Source organism: Ranitomeya imitator, chromosome 8 (assembly GCF_032444005.1).
Source record: "Ranitomeya imitator isolate aRanImi1 chromosome 8, aRanImi1.pri, whole genome shotgun sequence".
NCBI lineage: Eukaryota > Metazoa > Chordata > Amphibia > Anura > Dendrobatidae > Ranitomeya > Ranitomeya imitator.
This window is the reverse complement of record NC_091289.1, coordinates 17,256,646-17,276,775: the sequence shown is the minus strand read 5'-3', so window position 1 is coordinate 17,276,775 and position 20,130 is coordinate 17,256,646. Positions and strand designations below refer to the sequence as shown.

At 43.9% G+C, this 20,130-nt stretch overlaps 1 protein-coding gene across 1 annotated transcript in view; it reads left to right on the top strand.

The window, feature by feature from the left end:
- PLXNB1 (plexin B1) overlaps nt 1-20,130 on the top strand; it is a 142,940-nt gene that overhangs the window by 51,669 nt on the left and 71,141 nt on the right. The gene's annotated exons all lie outside the window — the stretch shown is intronic.

The following is a 20,130-nucleotide window of genomic DNA, read 5'->3' as shown; positions in this document are numbered from 1 at the left end:
AAAGTTGGACGTGCAGGAAAAAAAACCTGTAAAAGCCAAACGGTGCAAATGTTTTAATTAAACTCTACTGCAAAAATGCACTCTGATTATAACCAAATGTGGAAAATCCCTTTAATTATAAAACAAAATAACATATTCTGGAATTGCTCCTCGTGCATATCAGGGATATCCTCCTCCGCGATCCTGTTCTGCTGCCCCTGACCCTCCGTAATCATAGGAATGAAACTTCTCCTAACAGCGGAGATACATTGTATCGCTCCATTATAATATCTGCTGTACATTACACCCCCCTCTGTAATTTCCCTTCATTTAATCCCCCTTGTTCTTCATTCATCCCCTGCGACTGCGCTGTATAGAGACTCGCAGACGATACCTTATCTTTACCTCTTATTTTTGGATTCTTCCTTTAGAAATCTCGAAACCCCAATTAGCACATTCATTTGACTGTCAGAACAGCCGCTGCCGGGTTTCATACAAACTGTGACTGTGCCCGTACTATAATGTAAAAAAAAAAGCAATAGCGCCACTCTTGTCCATAGGCAGTGTTCGGTATTGCAACTAAAAGCCCTTTTCTTCAGTATAGCAATATCAAACGTTGCTTTAAAAAAAAGAAAAAAAGTCATGTTTCTCTAATCCCATATGCGTGAATATTTTGGGGAATTTGCAATAGAAATTGAATGCATGTTGGCCTCCTCCAAGAATTGGTATCTTTTTAATCTAAATATTCAGGGATGATGGGAATCTTATGTTGGACACGATCATGCAGGTGATGAGATGATCGCTGTAGGCCCAGCAGATGACAATCACCCATGATCACCCATGGGGACAGTTTTCTCCTGCAGTGGCCACTACAGGACAACTATGGTATTACATGTGCCTCATTCAGATACACTATTATTTTGCTCACTCGTATAGCGCCATAAATTCCACAGCGCCCATTGGGCGCCTCACTGTCCCCATTGGGACTCACAATTTAGATTCCCTATCAGTATGCCTTTGGAGTGCATGGTGGAGCTCAGTCCTCCACAGCACCTCTGCTGGGACCCCATTGGTTTCTTGGTCTGTACGATCTGGAATATGAGTTTTTGGCACGATAGCCCCTTCTAGGTGTATTTTGTGGCCAAATTAGGAGTATTCTGCTCCCCTTCACTTCTGTATAGGAGAATGGACCTCCACGTGCTCTCTAGGACCATTACTTGGTAAAGGAGGTGCGGCATCTACCAAACTCCTCCTCTAAGTGAGGGCGCACTAGTGATCACCTGATTGATGAAGGTGCAGAAGCTGAAAACCTCCCAATCAGAGGAAATCTGCGTGAGTACAGTTAATTCCTACAGTGACCACTACAGGGGAAATGTGGTATTACATGTGCCCCATTCAAATACACGGTGGCGCTCAGTCCTCCAAAGTTCATCCGCTGGAGCCCTATAGAGATTTCTTGGTTTGCACAGTCTGGAATATATTACTTTAGGCAAGGTGTATTTTCTGGCCAGATTAGGGATACTCTGTTCCCCTTCATTGATGTGTAAGGAAATTGAGCTGACATTGTCTCTGGGACCATTACTTGCTAAAGGAGGGACAGCACATACAAAATCCCTTTTCTAAGTGAGGGAACACTAGTGACCACTTGATTGCTGAAAGTCCAGAGGCTTAAAACCTCCCAATCGGAGGTGATCGCCAGTGAAAGCCGCATGTGGATACAGTTCTCTCCTACAGTGACCTCTACAGGGGAAATATGGTATTACATATGCCTCATTCATCTACATGGCGGTGTTGAGTCCTCCGCAGCTCATCTGCTGGATCTCCATAGGTTTCTTGATCCGGAATATGACACTTAGGCATGGTAGCTCCTTCTTTGTGGATTGTTTGGCCTAGTACCCATCTGTTCTCTTCACTGCTATGGATTGGAATAGAGCGGACAAGCTGTCTTGGACCATTACGTTCTAAAGAAGAAACAGCATTTACAAAACTCCTTCTCCAAGTGATTAGTGATCACCTAATTGCTGAAGGTCCAGAAGCTGAAAACCTCCCAATCAGAGGTGATCGCCAGTAAAAGCCGCATGTGGATACAGTTTTCTCCAACAGTGGCCACTACAGGAGAATTGAGGTATTACACGGCTGTCATTCACATTCATTGACAATTCTGATCAGAACCACTATAAAACAAGAGCGCCATCTCTGGAAGACTTTGTATGGGATTTCTATGTTTCAATATGGGCCTGTGGCGTGATTTACTTTTAATACAATTTTGATACTTTCTAATGTCCTGGACATATTTTTTATTATGAGCGCAGAGGTTTTGGTGCAGTGGGTCGCGGCGTTCAGCCGCAGTGTTCTCTTGGGATCGGGAGCCGCTAACACAAGATATTATTTATCCCATTTCTCCATCAGTTTTCCTATAAAGCTCTCAGCTGGGCTCCTGGAGCCTCTTTACACCTCATCCACGCAGCACAACCTGTCACATTCCTGCACTCAGGGAAACCAAGGCTTTCAATGGCGGAGTCTTCACGCCTGGTTGCTTTCCAGTCTCCAAAACCTTTGACTTCTACACAAGAGAGAGGATTACATCTTAACAGCCGCCTATTCAGCGCCTGAGAATGGGAATTAAGGGACAATTTTTTTTTTTTTTTTTCAAAGCAACTTAAAGTAAAAGCGTCCATCAATCCCTCAGAACCTACTGAAGTTTCAAGGAAAGTTCTAAACTTGTATATATTACATCATAGATTAATAAAACATTGTCAGATATTGTGGATTCTGAATGAGCTCAGGGACTGTGACGTTCCCATCTCCAGAACTGTAACGTTCCCATCTCTAGGGCTATGACGTTCCCCTCTCTAGGACTGTGACGTTCCCCTCTCTAGGACTGTGACGTTCCCATCTCTATAGGACTGTGACGTTCCCATCTCTAGGACTGTGACGTTCCCATCTCTAGGACTGTGACGTTCCCCACTCTAGGACTGTGACATTCCCCTCTCTGGGACTGTGACGTTCCCCTCTCTAGGACTGTGACATTCCCCTCTCTGGGACTGTGACATTCCCCTCTCTAGGACTGTGACGTTCCCATCTCTATAGGACTGTGACGTTCCCATCTCTATAGGACTGTGACGTTCCCATCTCTAGGACTGTGACGTTCCCATCTCAAGGACTGTGACGTTCCCATCTCTAGGACTGTAACGTTCCCGTCTCCAGAACTGTGGCGTTCCCATCTCTAGGACTGTGGCGTTCCCCTCTCTGGGACTGTGACGTTCCCGTCTCTTATGACTGTAACGTTCCAATCTCCAGAACTGTGGCGTTCCCATCTCTAGGACTGTGGCGTTCCCCTCTCTAGGACTGTGACATTCCCATCTCTAGGACTGTGACATTCCCATCTCTAGGACTGTGACGTTCCCATCTCTAGGACTGTAACGTTCCCATCTCCAAAACTGTGATGTTCCCATCTCTAGGACTGTGACGTTCCCATCTCCAAAACTGTGACGTTCCCATCTCCAGAACTGTAACGTTCCCATCTCTAGGGCTATGACGTTCCCCTCTCTAGGACTGTGACGTTCCCCTCTCTAGGACTGGGACGTTCCCATCTCTATAGGACTGTGACGTTCCCATCTCTAGGACTGTGACGTTCCCATCTCTAGGACTGTGACGTTCCCCACTCTAGGACTGTGACATTCCCCTCTCTGGGACTGTGACGTTCCCCTCTCTAGGACTGTGACATTCCCCTCTCTGGGACTGTGACATTCCCCTCTCTAGGACTGTGACGTTCCCCTCTCTAGAACTGTGACGTTCCCATCTCTATAGGACTGTGACGTTCCCATCTCTATAGGACTGTGACGTTCCCATCTCTAGGACTGTGACGTTCCCATCTCTAGGACTGTGACGTTCCCATCTCTAGGACTGTAACGTTCCCGTCTCCAGAACTGTGGCGTTCCCATCTCTAGGACTGTAACGTTCCCGTCTCCAGAACTGTGGCGTTCCCATCTCTAGGACTGTGGCGTTCCCCTCTCTAGGACTGTGACGTTCCCGTCTCTTATGACTGTAACGTTCCAATCTCCAGAACTGTGGCGTTCCCATCTCTAGGACTGTGGCGTTCCCCTCTCTAGGACTGTGACATTCCCATCTCTAGGACTGTGACATTCCCATCTCTAGGACTGTGACGTTCCCATCTCCAAAACTGTGATGTTCCCATCTCCAGAACTGTGGCGTTCCCCTCTCTAGGACTGTGGCGTTCCCCTCTCTAGGACTGTGATGTTCCCATCTCTAAGACTGTGACGTTCCCATCTCTAGAACTGTGACGTTCCCCTCTCTAGGACTGTAACGTTCCCATCTCTAGGACTGTGACGTTCCCATCTCCAGAACTGTAACGTTCCCCTCTCTAGGACTGTGACGTTCCCATCTCCAGAACTGTAACGTTCCCATCTCTAGGACTGTGACATTCCCATCTCCAGAACTGTAACGTTCCCCTCTCTAGGGCTATGACGTTACAACACTCCAGAGCTGCACTCACTATTCTGCTGGTGCAGTCACTGTGTACATACAGGATGTAACTCCGGATCAGTAATGTAATGTATGTACACAGTGACTGCACCAGCAGAATAGTGAGTGCAGCTCTGGGGTATAATACAGGATGTAACTCCGGATCAGTAATGTAATGTATTATACCCCAGAGCTGCACTCACTATTCTGCTGGTGCCGTCACTGTGTACATACATTACATTACTGATCCTGAGTTACATCCTGTAGTATATCCCAGAGCTGCACTCACTATTCTGCTGGTGCAGTCACTGTGTACATACATTACATTACTGATCCTGAGTTACATCCTGTATTATACCCCAGAGCTGCACTCACTATTCTGCTGGTGCCGTCACTGTGTACATACATTACATTACTGATCCTGAGTTACCTCCTGTATTATACTCCAGAGCTGCACTCACTATTCTGCTGGTGCAGTCACTGTGTACATACATTACATTACTGATCCTGAGTTACATCCTGTATTGTACTCCAGAGCTGCACTCACTATTCTGCTGGTGCATTCACTGTGTACATACATTACATTACTGATCCTGAGTTACCTCCTGTATTATACTCCAGAGCTGCACTCATTATTCTGCTGGTGCAGTCACTGTGTACATATATTACATTACTGATCCAGAGTTACATCCTGTATTATACCCCAGAGCTGCACTCACTATTCTGCTGGTGCAGTCACTGTGTACATGCATTACATTACTGATCCTGAGTTACATCCTGTATTATACTCCAGAGCTGCACTCACTATTCTGCTGGTGCAGTCACTGTGTACATACATTACATTACTGATCCTGAGTTACATCCTGTATTATACTCCAGAGCTGCACTCACTATTCTGCTGGTGCAGTCACTGTGTACATACCGTACATTACATTACTGATCCTGAGTTACATCCTGTATTATACCCAGAGCTGCACTCACTATTCTGCTGGTGCAGTCACTGTGTACATACATTACTGATCCTGAGTTACATCCTGTATTATACCCCAGAGCTGCACTCACTATTCTGCTGGTGCAGTCACTGTGTACATACATTACATTACTGATCCTGAGTTACATCCTGTATTATACCCCAGAGCTGCACTCACTATTCTGCTGGTGCAGTCACTGTGTACATACATTACATTACTGATCCTGAGTTACATTCTGTATTATACCCCAGAGCTGCACTCACTATTCTGCTGGTGCAGTCACTGTGTACATACATTACATTACTGATCCTGAGTTACCTCCTGTATTATACTCCAGAGCTGCACTCACTATTCTGCTGGTGCAGTCACTGTGTACATACATTACATTACTGATCCTGAGTTACATTCTGTATTATACCCCAGAGCTGCACTCACTATTCTGCTGGTGCAGTCACTGTGTACATACATTACATTACTGATCCTGAGTTACCTCCTGTATTATACTCCAGAGCTGCACTCACTATTCTGCTGGTGCAGTCACTGTGTACATACATTACATTACTGATCCTGAGTTACCTCCTGTATTATACTCCAGAGCTGCACTCACTATTCTGCTGGTGCAGTCACTGTGTACATAGATTACATTACTGATCCTGAGTTACATCCTGTATTATACTCCAGAGCTGCACTCACTATTCTGCTGGTGCAGTCACTGTGTACATGCATTACATTACTGATCCTGAGTTACATCCTGTATTATACTCCAGAGCTGCACTCACTATTCTGCTGGTGCAGTCACTGTGTACATACATTACATTACTGATCCTGAGTTACATCCTGTATTATACCCCAGAGCTGCACTCACTATTCTGCTGGTGCAGTCACTGTGTACATACATTACATTACTGATCCTGAGTTACATCCTGTATTATACCCCAGAGCTGCACTCACTATTCTGCTGGTGCAGTCACTGTGTACATACATTACATTACTGATCCCGAGTTACATCCTGTATTATACCCCAGAGCTGCACTCACTATTCTGCTGGTGCAGTCACTGTGTACATACATTACATTACTGATCCTGAGTTACCTCCTGTATTATACTCCAGAGCTGCACTCACTATTCTGCTGGTGCAGTCACTGTGTACATACATTACATTACTGATCCTGAGTTACATCCTGTATTATACTCCAGAGCTGCACTCACTATTCTGCTGGTGCAGTCACTGTGTACATACATTACATTAGTGATCCTGAGTTACATGCTGTATTATACCCCAGAGCTGCACTCACTATTCTGCTGGTGCAGTCACTGTGTACATACATTACTGATCCTGAGTTACATCCTGTATTATACCCCAGAGCTGCACTCACTATTCTGCTGGTGCAGTCACTGTGTACATACATTACATTACTGATCCTGAGTTACCTCCTGTATTATACTCCAGAGCTGCACTCACTATTCTGCTGGTGCAGTCACTGTGTACATGCATTACATTACTGATCCTGAGTTACCTCCTGTATTATACTCCAGAGCTGCACTCACTATTCTGCTGGTGCAGTCACTGTGTACATACATTACATTACTGATCCTGAGTTACCTCCTGTATTATACTCCAGAGCTTCACTCACTATTCTGCTGGTGCAGTCACTGTGTACATACATTACATTAGTGATCCTGAGTTACATCCTGTATTATACCCCAGAGCTGCACTCACTATTCTGCTGGTGCAGTCACTGTGTACATACATTACATTACTGATCCTGAGTTACCTCCTGTATTATACTCCAGAGCTGCACTCACTATTCTGCTGGTGCAGTCACTGTGTACATACATTACATTACTGATCCTGAGTTACCTCCTGTATTATACTCCAGAGCTGCACTCACTATTCTGCTGGTGCAGTCACTGTGTACATACATTACATTACTGATCCTGAGTTACATCCTGTATTATACCCCAGAGCTGCACTCACTATTCTGCTGGTGCAGTCACTGTGTACATACATTACTGATCCTGAGTTACATCCTGTATTATACCCCAGAGCTGCACTCACTATTCTGCTGGTGCAGTCACTGTGTACATACATTACATTACTGATCCTGAGTTACATCCTGTATTATACCCCAGAGCTGCACTCACTATTCTGCTGGTGCAGTCACTGTGTACATACATTACATGGCTGCCATTTCATGGATTTCTAATAACAGACAAAAGCCTCCTATTTTCCCTCCTTTACCCTTCAGCAGCGCTCTCTTCTGTCACCAGACACAGACATATAAGCGGTGTAGGAAGCCGCGTGCAGTCGCTGCCTGTGGTTGATCTATCCTGTCCTCTCGGCAGCATAGGAGGCCTCCTGCTTTGCTTAGAGTCTGGGAAAGTTTTCCCTTGCTGCTTGGACATTACTATGAGACTGACCAGCCGGCATGTACATATGTATCTACTATATACAATAATATGTATTGTGGTGATGGGAGAGTACGGAAGCTTTCTCCCCGCGATCTCCTGTGGGAAGACTCTCTGATGGGTGCAGTTTTCTAAGGACCCAGAACCTGCACATGCTCCGCAGATGTGGCCGAGATTTGTGCCTTGTAAAAGTGCTCAGCGCCGATTCTCTGCACGGGAACAGGTGAATTAACAGAATCCAGCTGAGGATCAGTAGAACCGGGTCTGATGTGCAGGGATGATCGGCGCCACGTGTTCGGCTCTGGTTCCTATATTATTTTCCCATAATAGGACTCTTGAATATCAACATGTTGTCAAGGTTTTTTTTATTGCCCAGCTTTTCCAGTCTTCTTCTCCTTCTTTTTCTTCTCCTTTTCTTCCTCTTCTTCCTTGGTTCTTCCTTTTTCTTCTACTTCTTTCTTCTTATTCTTCTTTTCCTCCTCTCAGGATCAGTATAATACAGGATGTAACTCAGGATCAGTAATGTAATGTATGTACACAGTTACTCAACCAGCAGAATAGTGAGCGCAGCTCTGGAGTATAATACAGGATGTAACTCAGAATCAGTAATGTAATGTATGTACACAGTGACTGCACCAGCAGAATAGTGAGTGCAGCTCTGGAGTATAATACAGGATGTAACTCAGGATCAGTAATGTAATGTAATGTATGTACACAGTGACTGCACCAGCAGAATAGTGAGTGCAGCTCTGGAGTATAATACAGGATGTAACTCAGGATCAGTGATGTAATATATATACACAGTGACTGCACCAGCAGAATAGTGAGTGCAGCTCTGGGGTATAATACAGGATATAACTCAGGATCAGTAATGTAATGTATGTACACAGTGACTGCACCAGCAGAATAGTGAGTGCAGCTCTGGGGTATAATGCAGGAGGTAACTCAGGATCAGTAATGTATGTACACAGTGACTGCACCAGCAGAATAGTGAGTGCAGCTCTGGGGTATAATGCAGGATATAACTCAGGATCAGTAATTTAATGTATGTACACAGTGACTGCACCAGCAGAATAGTGAGTGCAGCTCTGGAGTTTAATACAGGATGTAACTCAGGATCAGTAATGTAATGTATGTACACAGTGACTGCACCAGCAGAATAGTGAGTGCAGCTCTGGAGTATAATACAGGGTGTAACTCAGGATCAGTAACGTAATGTATATACACAGTGACTGCAGCAGCAGAATAGTGAGTGCAGCTCTGGAGTATAATACAGGATGTAACTCAGGATCAGTAATGTAATGTATGTACATAGTGACTGCACCAGCAGAATAGTGAGTGCAGCTCTGGAATATAATACAGGGTGTAACTCAGGATCAGTAACGTAATGTATAGACACAGTGACTGCACCAGCAGAATAGTGAGTGCAGCTCTGGAGTATAATACAGGAGGTAACTCCGGATCAGTAATGTAATGTATGTACATAGTGACTGCACCAGCAGAATAGTGAGTGCAGCTCTGGAATATAATACAGGGTGTAACTCAGGATCAGTAACGTAATGTATAGACACAGTGACTGCACCAGCAGAATAGTGAGTGCAGCTCTGGAGTATAATACAGGATGTAACTCAGGATCAGTAATGTAATGTATGTACACAGTGACTGCACCAGCAGAATAGTGAGTGCAGCTCTGGGGTATAATACAGGATGTAACTCAGGATCAGTAATGTAATGTATGTACACAGTGACTGCACCAGCAGAATAGTGAGTGCAGCTCTGGAGTATAATACAGGATGTAACTCAGGATCAGTAATGTAATGTATGTACACAGTGACTGCACCATCAGAATAGTGAGTGCAGCTCTGGGGTATAATACAGGATGTAACTCAGGATCAGTAATGTAATGTATGTACACAGTGACTGCACCAGCAGAATAGTGAGTGCAGCTCTGGAGTATAATACAGGATCAGTAATGTATATACACAGTGACAGTACTTTTTATGCAGATTACTTTTATGATCACTCTCATCAAGGAGCTTTTCCTTCTGCCCTGAATATCTAGGTAGGTGCAATGAAGAGACCACTGCCCTGATAATTTCTGGGTTTCGCTGGATATCGCTCTAGCCGTTTTTTCCGTATTCCTCCATGATTGTTGCCTGGCGGATGAAGCACAGTAATGTCGGGCTCGGGGCCTTTTGGAGATTTGTTCGCAGCGGTTTGTAATCTTCTGTTTAAACATCAGACAGCGATTCCCTAACGAGACGTCTTTACGGGCAGAGGAGATGCATTACTGTCTCCCAGCTAAAGTGCCTCAGCCCCAATATTTATGGGTGACTGTGATTGCAGCGAACAGTTTCCTTTTTATGTGGAAGGTGCCCTCTGTTAGTGATTACTGTCTCCACAGAACATTACAGTGTGCAGCGGCGCTCGCGTTCCCCCCATGCAGCAGAGCCGAGCTGACGATCGCCGGGATCCACACAAACCGTGGCCAATATTTCCCTCTATATAAACTATATAGGTGTTAAAGGGGTCGTCCAGGATGCTACAAAGAAATGGCTATGAGAAGCAAGTGGCGAAAAAAAAGAAAAATGTCAATTACCAGCTTTTAAGAGATGGAAAGTGGAGGAGTTGAAGGACAAACGTTCGCTGCCAACTCATTTCATCAATGCTTGGAAGCGAGAGGGGCCCAGGCTGTGAGCGTCCTGGCACCAAGACACTGGCGAATGGCGGCACAATGACTCGCCTTGTCCACCTTACCTTATAAAACTCTCTTAAAAAAAAAAAACATTTTTCTTGAAACGGCGCCACTTTTGTCCTCAGGCTTTGCCCGATATTGCAGATTAAAGAAAAAAACAAAACAAACAAAAAACACAAGATAACCCCTTTTTAAGGTAAGTGTGGATTTTTCTGGGGCTTTTGGTGCACATTTGCTGCAGATTTCATGCTTTTCTATTGCAAAGGATGAAATATTGTTCCAATTTTTTCTTATTTTTTTGCAACCTTATTTACTTAGCTGGTGTGGTATTACGTTGCACCAAATATATGTGAAATGCAATATCTGTTTATTTTTAAATAAATAAAAAAATATTGCGTTGGCTCCCGCATAATTTTAATAACCAGCAGAGGTAAAGCCGATGGCTGAGGTTAATATTTTGGGAAGGAGCGAATAGCCATAAAGGTTCCCAGACCATCAATATCAGCCCACAGCTATCCACCAGCCAGTCTACAGGGGAACCCCAGAAAAAAAATTTAAATGGGGTCCCCCTATAAAAATCAAACCAGCAAAGGCCAAGCAGACAGCTGAAGACCGATACCAATAGCCCGGGAAGGGGCCATTGATATTGGCACCTCCCCAGGCTAAAAAAAAATCACCTCTCAGCCGCCCCATTTGTGTGAAGTTCTAGTACCCTAAATGGAGTATTTTTAGGAATTCCCATGATATAACAGACCAGTCTAGGTGTAGGGTCTGGACAATGCATTTGCCTTGCACCGTGGCGCTCAAGGCCATCCGCAGCGGTGGGGACTGCCTGGATGTTGGTCTTAACTCTAGTTTTTTGCATTGCGTTCATACTGTTGGGTTTTTACTATCCGGATTAAACTTCAAAAATAAAACTAAAATAAAGAGTACATTCTGGAAAATAAAGCATTCTGCATCTGTCGGGGCGTAGACAACAACTGGCAGCGGTCCATGCCACACAAAAGCCGTGGCTGCCCACGTGCAGATGTCATTGGCAGGATGGAATTTCACGCAAACAATCGTGACTCCACTTATATTAATATTTGTCACGGGCTATAAAAAGGGATAATCTCTTTGAGAAAAGGAAGTGACATTCCCAGCTTAGAGCGACACTTAGTAAATGTGTATGAAAGTAAGTGGATTACACTGGGAGGGATGAACGTCGTCCCGTCCGCTACGCCCCGGGATAAGGGTAACTCCTCCATAATTCAGAGGATTGCAGAAATGTAATTAAAGAAAACATTTCATTCTATATGGCTTTTCCACCCTTCCCATAAACAGACTGAATACTGTAGGTACAGCCAGGCCTCGTGGAGCATAATGCACGGGATTAACCCCATCCGCACCTAAGAGCCTAGTAAAAGCTCAATATTACTGGAATTTCTCCGCCAACTGGGAAAACATAGTAATTATGTCTGCGGCATGTCTTCAGGAAGTTGTTAGAACTTGTACATCTAAAAAAAAAACGAGCCTGTATCAAAATGTTAGGAAATTACATAAATAGCAATTCCCTTTACAATTAGCTTGCATATTTCCTATATAACCAGTACGTCAAAGGTGAAGTCACTTTAGAATTGGAGGGGTCCGTTCTGCTTTGAGACTCGGTTATTGTAGGAGCTGAAGTGTAGGTGTTGCAAAATTTGTATTGAAATCAACAGCGCTAAAAAAAAAGGGGGGAAAATAATCATTAATCTTGTAAGCTCCTTCTAATTTCTCAGCATGTTCTAGTATGGCGTATTAAAAAGACTTCTCTAAAGCAGAAAAAAATCCAGTAAAATTTCTTTAAGTTCGATATTAACATAATATATCTTTTTTGGGGGGTTCTTGGCTAAATAATTGAAGGGCGGGGCTCTAATTTCTCTGCATAGACATAAATTATAAAATTGTTGTTACCTGCAATCACCACTAGAGGGAGCTTTCTGCATACTGTATTATCATAGATTTCAGTGCATTACCTGTATGCAGTAAGCGCCTGGGGCTCCCTCTGGTGGTCGTCGAATATTCCAATGGAATCATTGCAGAATTGTAGTAATAATAATTATTATTTTAATACAATATTTTAATATAATATTAATATTGTTATTATTTGGAATCATTGCAGAATTGTAGTAATAATAATTTTATTATTTTAATATATTATAATTTGTAATCAGTTCAGAATTGTAGTAATAATAATTATATTATTATTTTAATATATTATTATTATTTGTAATCATTGCAGAATTGTAGTAATAATTTTATTATTTTAATATATTATCTTAATATATTGTTATTATTTGTAATCATTGTAATGATGATTATTGTTTATTATTTTATTATATTTAATATATTATTTAATTTTATTATTATTATTATTATTATTATTATTATTATTATTTTACTGGTTTATGTATGAATGTTTTTTACATTATTTATATTTTCTTAACATTTTATTTAATAATAAATAAGCAAATAATTAAGCCCAATACAAAATTAAAACAATATATATTTTTAATTTAAAAATTTTTCTTTACTATTGAAATAATAAAACACAATATAAAAATAGCCAATAGTAATATATATATATATTTTTTTAAAAAAATTGTAATAATTTTCTGTACTATTGAAATTTTATATCTCGGGACTATATATACATTTTTATTCTCCAAGCATAGGTCATCTGTTTTAATGATTTTTCAAGGATATTCAGTAATAAAATTGAGATCTTTTCTGTCTCTTTCTCCCACTTCTTCCCGCACCAGTTGTTGTGATATTGAAATGAATGGCCCCGTTGCGATCCCTTGTGCTTGCATCGACCTGGCGGCAGACAACCTAACAAATGACGGCGGTATTTCACTTTATCTTGGTAATTGGTATGGCAGATATGAGCGATGACCGGACAAACGATTCCTTAGAAATAGCCCTGCGTCCCCGGCTGTAGTAAGAGGTGCTGGAGCCGACGCTTCCAGAACGTCCGTGGTCCCCGTGGTCCCTCTGCTGAGAATATTTGATGAGTTGATGCCCCGTCCTGTCTCCGCAGCCATCAGCTCGTCTATTTGTCGTACGTCAGCGTTTTCCTTTCCGTCAGGTTCACGGTTAAACCTGCGAGCGATCACTTGGGTATTGGGATCACGTGCCGCCGAGCTTTGGCGTAGGACGCTGCCGCCCTCCCCGATTTACTGTCAATCTTACTCATTCTTAGCATCGCTGGTCTGGCGGAATGTCAGGGAAACAAGCAAAGTGACGGCTGCTCGGCACATGACATCGCCTTTGTCCCAGTTTTTCTAAAAATCCCTCATTCACCTTCTGCGGAGGCGAAAATTAATAGCCTGAGATTAAAACCGCGGCGAACCTCAGTAGCAAATTGTTTTTAACCTCGTGGTCCTGGGAAAGTTGTGTTACTTTCATGTAGCGCTGGTTTTCCAACTCCGATGGGGGTTGTCGTCGATCTCCGCACAGTTTTTCAGTTCTATAAATCTTGTGTTTTTTTCTGAAGGACCGCCCCCGAGGAGCTATCATCATGACTTCATTGGTCGTCCATTAAGCAGGGGACTAGCTCTATAGTGGAAACCATGATAAAAAATAATTCGGGGACCTCCCTCACTGCTAGTGTTAAAACGAAAGCCCAAAGGAATCATCCGAGAAGCGTGTATGTGGAGATAAGCGTCAGGTTTAGGACGCCTGATCTACAGGAGCTGCTCACAAAATTAGAATATCATCAAAAAGTGAATTTATTTCAATTCTTCAATACAAAAAGTGAATCTCCTATATTCTATAGTCATTACCCACATGTGTTTATTTCTGTTAATGTTGATGATTATGTCTTACAGCCAATTAAAACCCAAAAGTCATTATCTCAGTAAATTAGAATACTTTTATATCACCGGCTTGAAAAAATGATTTTAAAATACAAAATGTTGGCTTTCTAATTACTGAAAGATTTCCGCCGGTGTGATGACTTTCCCTGGCTTTTTACACCTCTTTCTTCATGGGTTCGATACCTTTTCCCCGTGCCATTGCTCATTATTACACGTAAATTATGGACGTCTATGTATGATTTATTTGCCTGTGCGGGTTGGATGGGTTATTACCAACCTCTGGTGAGAATGTCATGACAATAGCACCTTGAGAAACATATTTGCTTAGAAATTTGCTGACGTGTTCAATACTTGTTTCACCCGCTGTGTAATAAATGCGCATACTGTTATAGAATTATTTGCATTGACTTACATAATATTTGATATTAGGTGACCTTTAAAAAATGTAATTTGACTCTAATACACAATCGCTGACATTTCGTGTTATTCCTGCACCGGAACAGAATTTGCTCACAATTTGCCGCTGTATGAATATACTTTTTTTTTTTTTTTACATATTAAAGGGCCGGTCCGGTAAAAATTGATCTTGGCATAAATTGGACTAGCTGCATAGTCAGATGAGTTTTGCATGCATGAAGTCTCCGCCATCCGCGGCAGCCACGTATAACCGCACGCGTGCATCATTACTGCCCGCTCCGATCAATACGCGGCTTGTAATTCGCTCTCCTCCACTTACTCTTCATTTTCTGTGACAAGTATCTTACGTTTTATTGACTTTTTACACCTTTTCTCGAGTTTGCGCTTTACTATTAATGCATCTATGCCCTAAACGTCTTGGAAACAGGCGGCTTATTATAATTTCAGCTTATTTTACGGAATTTGTCGCCCACCCTGTTGGCAGTATATCAATAAAATGACTATTAATAATAATAATAATAATAATAATTATTACCTTTCGGGACAATTTATTTTATTTTATTTTTTGCTTAAATCCATCTATTTTTAGGGCTAAAAATAATTTTTGCAATCGGTTCCGTTTTGCATTTCATATTGCAGAAGGAGTTTTCTAAGGATCTGTCAGTGAGCTTGTTATAATGGTCTTACTGGAGACTTTTTACTCTTTTTTTTATCTGTCTTTTTTTCTGAGCTTATTTATGACCACATCGAAGTTCAATGTGCAGGAAAACCTTTTTAATGAAACTCGGGAGCAAAAATTTATTTTTAACCCCAATAAATCCATTTAAGTAAAAAAAAAAAAAAGTCTCCAAAGGTAGACACCGCTTTTACACTGGCTGTATAAAGAAGACTAAGGCTGTATGGGTGCCTTCTTGTAGTACATCCATGGTCTTTTGTGCTTTATAGGGACATCATTGTACTGTATGGCACTGTCATAGGTTTAGTTAAAGGGATTGTCTCCTTTGGGCAAGTTATGGAGCCGATAGAAGGGGCACAGTGCCACCCTGCTTTTCCTTTTTTTCCTGTTACCTGCAGTCCCCTCTAGAGGGCGCTCACTGCATAGATTTTTTTCTATTTATACCATTGAGTTCAATGATATCTTTGTAATTTTGTATGCAGTGAGCTCCCCCTAGTGGTGGCTACAGGTAACAAGAATATTAAAGTCCGAAAAACCGAGATCCTCTATACAGAATTGTTATGTTAATTCGCATAGGATTAACCCAACATTGGCTGGAGATCACCAATGTCTAATTTCAGCCCAATTATATCTATGCCCCCTCAATGCACCAATGGATATAACTTCGGAAAGTTTTATAGGGGTCAGGTTCCCTTTAAAGGGACTTGAGACCTATTGGCAGAAGACCCAGTAAATGGCGGAGGAGCTGGCAGTCTTCTCCATCAATGCTACGCTTCCGTGGCATTGGTTGCCGGACCGGCTTCAGTCTTCCTGGCAATCACTTCCTAGCAGCGATCATGTAAAATCTCATAAGGAAAATCTGTTAAAGTGATCTTTTCCTATACTGCGCGTAGATGAAAGCGCGGGGCCGCCGTGACTTCCTCCATGAATCGTATGATGAAGTGTTCTGGGTACAGCTATGGGGAGAGATTCCAGATGTGCAGATTTGTTCCCAACAGCAGTTTGCGGCTCATGTGTATATTTCAAGTTCTATGCGGTTTCCTGCATTGGGATTTCTAAGAAGGCGAAATCCGGGTGTAACACGTCTGAAGAAGTGCAAAATGCCCCTAACTGAGCGCGATATATGTAACGGTATCATTCAGGTATGGCTGTTATCAGGACTCGGACGTTTCTAACATAAGATTCTGCCTTCAGACACCACTAGGGGGAGCCTCCTGCACCAACTACAGGGAGTCAGCGAGAGGTTACAACAGCTGTGATCAGTGATGACTGCAGACAGGCTCTTATCATGTATCTCAGTATACAGAGAGCTCCCCCTAGTGGTGGCTGCAGACAGGATCTTATCATGTATCTCTGTATACAGGGAGCTCCCCCTAGTGGTGGCTGCAGACAGGATCTTATCATGTATCTCTGTATACAGGGAGCTCCCCCTAGTGGTGGCTGCAGACAGGATCTTATCATGTATCTCTGTATACAGGGAGCTCCCCCTAGTGGTGACTGCAGACTATATTATCATGTATCTCTGTATACAGGGAGCTCCCCCTAGTGGTGGCTGCAGACAGGATCTTATCATGTATTTCTGTATACAGGGAGCTCCCCCTAGTGGTGGCTGCAGACAGGATCTTATCATGTATCTCTGTATACAGGGAGCTCCCCCTAGTGGTGGCTGCAGACAGCATCTTATCATGTATCTCTGTATACAGGGAGCTCCCTCTAGTGGTGGCTGCAGACAGGATCTTATCATGTATCTCTGTATACAGGGAGCTCCCCCTAGTGGTGGCTACAGACAGGATCTTATCATGTATCTCTGTATACAGGGAGCTCCCCCTAGTGGTGGCTGCAGGCAGAATCTTATCATGTATCTCTATACAGGGAGCTCCCCCTAGTGGAGACTGCAGACAGGATCTTATCATGTATCTCTGTATACAGGTAGCTCCCCCTAGTGGTGGCTGCAGACAGAATCTTATCATGTATCTCTGTATACAGGGAGCTCCCCCTAGTGGTGACTGCAGACTGGATCTTATCATGTATCTCTGTATACAGGGAGCTCCCCCTAGTGGTGGCTGCAGACAGGATCTTATCATGTATCTCTGTATACAGGGAGCTCCCTCTAGTGGTGGCTGCAGGCAGAATCTTATCATGTATCTCTATACAGGGAGCTCCCCCTAGTGGAGACTGCAGACAGGATCTTAGGTATCTCTGTATACAGGTAGCTCCCCCTAGTGGTGGCTGCAGACAGAATCTTTGTTAGAGGTTGAGTTCCCGCCCCTGCACAGGGGGAATCTCGAGCCATCTCCACTGCGGTCTCCCATTCTTCTCCAGCCGCAGTGGAGCCTGCTCAGCGGAGACGTCTGTCATAGCGTCTGGCTCAGTCTGATACTGTGCGGATGGTTTCTGCTGCCGTCCCAGGCTCAGCCATTATAGCCAGTACTGGTCAGCGGCGAGCAGACGTCCCAGGCACTAAGTCCTGCTTTTTCCCTTCTGAGCATGCCCAAGGTTAGTCCTCTTATTGGAGGTTAGGGGTCACATGCTCGGCAGCTCTCATTGGTCCTCTAGGAAGGTCATGTAGCTGCTGCAGCTATAAAAGGTTCGCATGGCCACACGGCCATGCGCTAGTATCAACTAAAGTTATGTGCTCTGCGCCAGTGTGGTCTTATGCATGTGGATTCAGGGTTTGGCTGAAGTAAGCTCCTAGAATACCGGCACCTCCGGTGAGGAGTTGTGTGTATGTGGATTTAGGGCCCGGCTGAAATAAGCCCCTAGAATACCAGCACCTCTGGTGAGGAGTTGTGTGTAAGCTTTGCTGACTGCAAGACCACTGTTTTAGTTCATTTGCTAGCTGTTCCCCTGTGAGGTTAACAGGGCACAGCATTCTCTTTTCTCAAGCGTCTCTGTGAAGTAACAGAGTTCGCTTATACCGCCATCTACTAGCAACAGGTTCCTCTCCTGCACGGTGGATCCCGGTTTGCGAACGCACATACTATTCAATAATATTTATTCGGTGCGTTCCGCCAACCCTAACAATCTTATCATGTATCTCTGTATACAGGGAGCTCCTCCTAGTGGTGACTGCAGACAGGATCTTATCATGTATCTCTGTATACAGGGAGCTCCCCCTAGTGGTGACTGCAGACAGAATCTTATCATGTATCTTTGTATACAGGGAGCTCCCCCTAGTGGTGGCTGCAGACAGAATCTTTGTTAGAGGTCAAGTTCCCGCCTCTGCACAGGGGGAATCTCGGGCCATATCCACTGCGGTCTCCCATTCTTCTCCAGCTGCAGTGGAGCCTGCTCAGCGGAGACGTCGGTCACAGCGTCTGGCTCAGTCTGATACTGTGCGGATGGTTTCTGCTGCCGTCCCAGGCTCAGCCATTATAGCCAGTACTGGTCAGCGGCGAGCAGACGTCCCTGGGACTAAGTCCTGCTTTTTTCCTTCTGAGCATGCCCAAGGTTAGGCCTCTCACTGGAGGTCAGGGGTCACATGCTCAGGTACTGCAGCAGCTCTCATTCATCCTCTAGGAAGGTCCTGAAGTTGCTCAAGTATTCTAGCAGCTTCCATTGGTCCTCTAGGTCATGTAGCTGCTGCAGCTATAAAAGGTTTGCATGGCCACACGGCCATGCGCTAGTATCAACTAAAGTTATGTGCTCTGCGCCAGTGTGGTCTTATGCATGTGGATTCAGGGTTTGGCTGAAATAAGCTCCTAGAATACCGGCACCTCCGGAGAGGAGTTGTGTGTAAGCTTTGCTGACTGCAAGACCACTGTTTCAGTCCATTTGCTAGCTGTTCCCCTGTGAGGTTAACAGGGCACAGCGTTCTCTTTTCTCAAGCGTCTCTGTGAAGTAACAGTTTGCTTATACCGCCATATAGTACCACCATCTACTAGCAGCAGGTTCCTGTCCTGCACGGTGGACCCCGGTTTGCGAACGCACCTACTATTCAATATATATTTACTCAGTGTGTTCCGCCAACCCTAACATTCTTATCATGTATCTCTGTATACAGGGAGCTCCCCCTAGTGGTGGCTGCAGACAGGACCTTATCATATATCTCTGTATACAGGGAGCTCCCCCTAGTGGTGGCTGCAGACAGGATCTTATCATGTATCTCTGTATACAGGGAGCTCCCCCTAGTGGTGACTGCAGACAGGATCTTATCATGTATCTCTGTATACAGGGAGCTCCCCCTAGTGGTGACTGCAGACAGGATCTTACCATGTATCTCTGTATACAGGGAGCTCCCTCTAGTGGTGGCTGCAGACAGGATCTTATCATGTATCTCTGTATACAGGGAGCTCCCCCTAGTGGTGACTGCAGACAGGATCTTACCATGTATCTCTGTATACAGGGAGCTCCCTCTAGTGGTGGCTGCAGACACGATTTTATCATGTATCTCTGTATACAGAGAGCTCCTCCTAGTGGTGACTGCAGACAGGATCTTATCATGTATCTCTGTATACAGGGAGCTCCCCCTAGTGGTGGCTGCAGACAGGATCTTATCATGTATCTCTGTATACAGGGAGCTCCCCCTAGTGGTGGCTTCAGACAGAATCTTATCATGTATCTCTGTATACAGGGAGCTCCCCCTAGTGGTGGCTGCAGGCAGGATCTTATCATGTGTCTCTGTATACAGGGAGCTCCTCCTAGTGGTGGCTGCAGGCA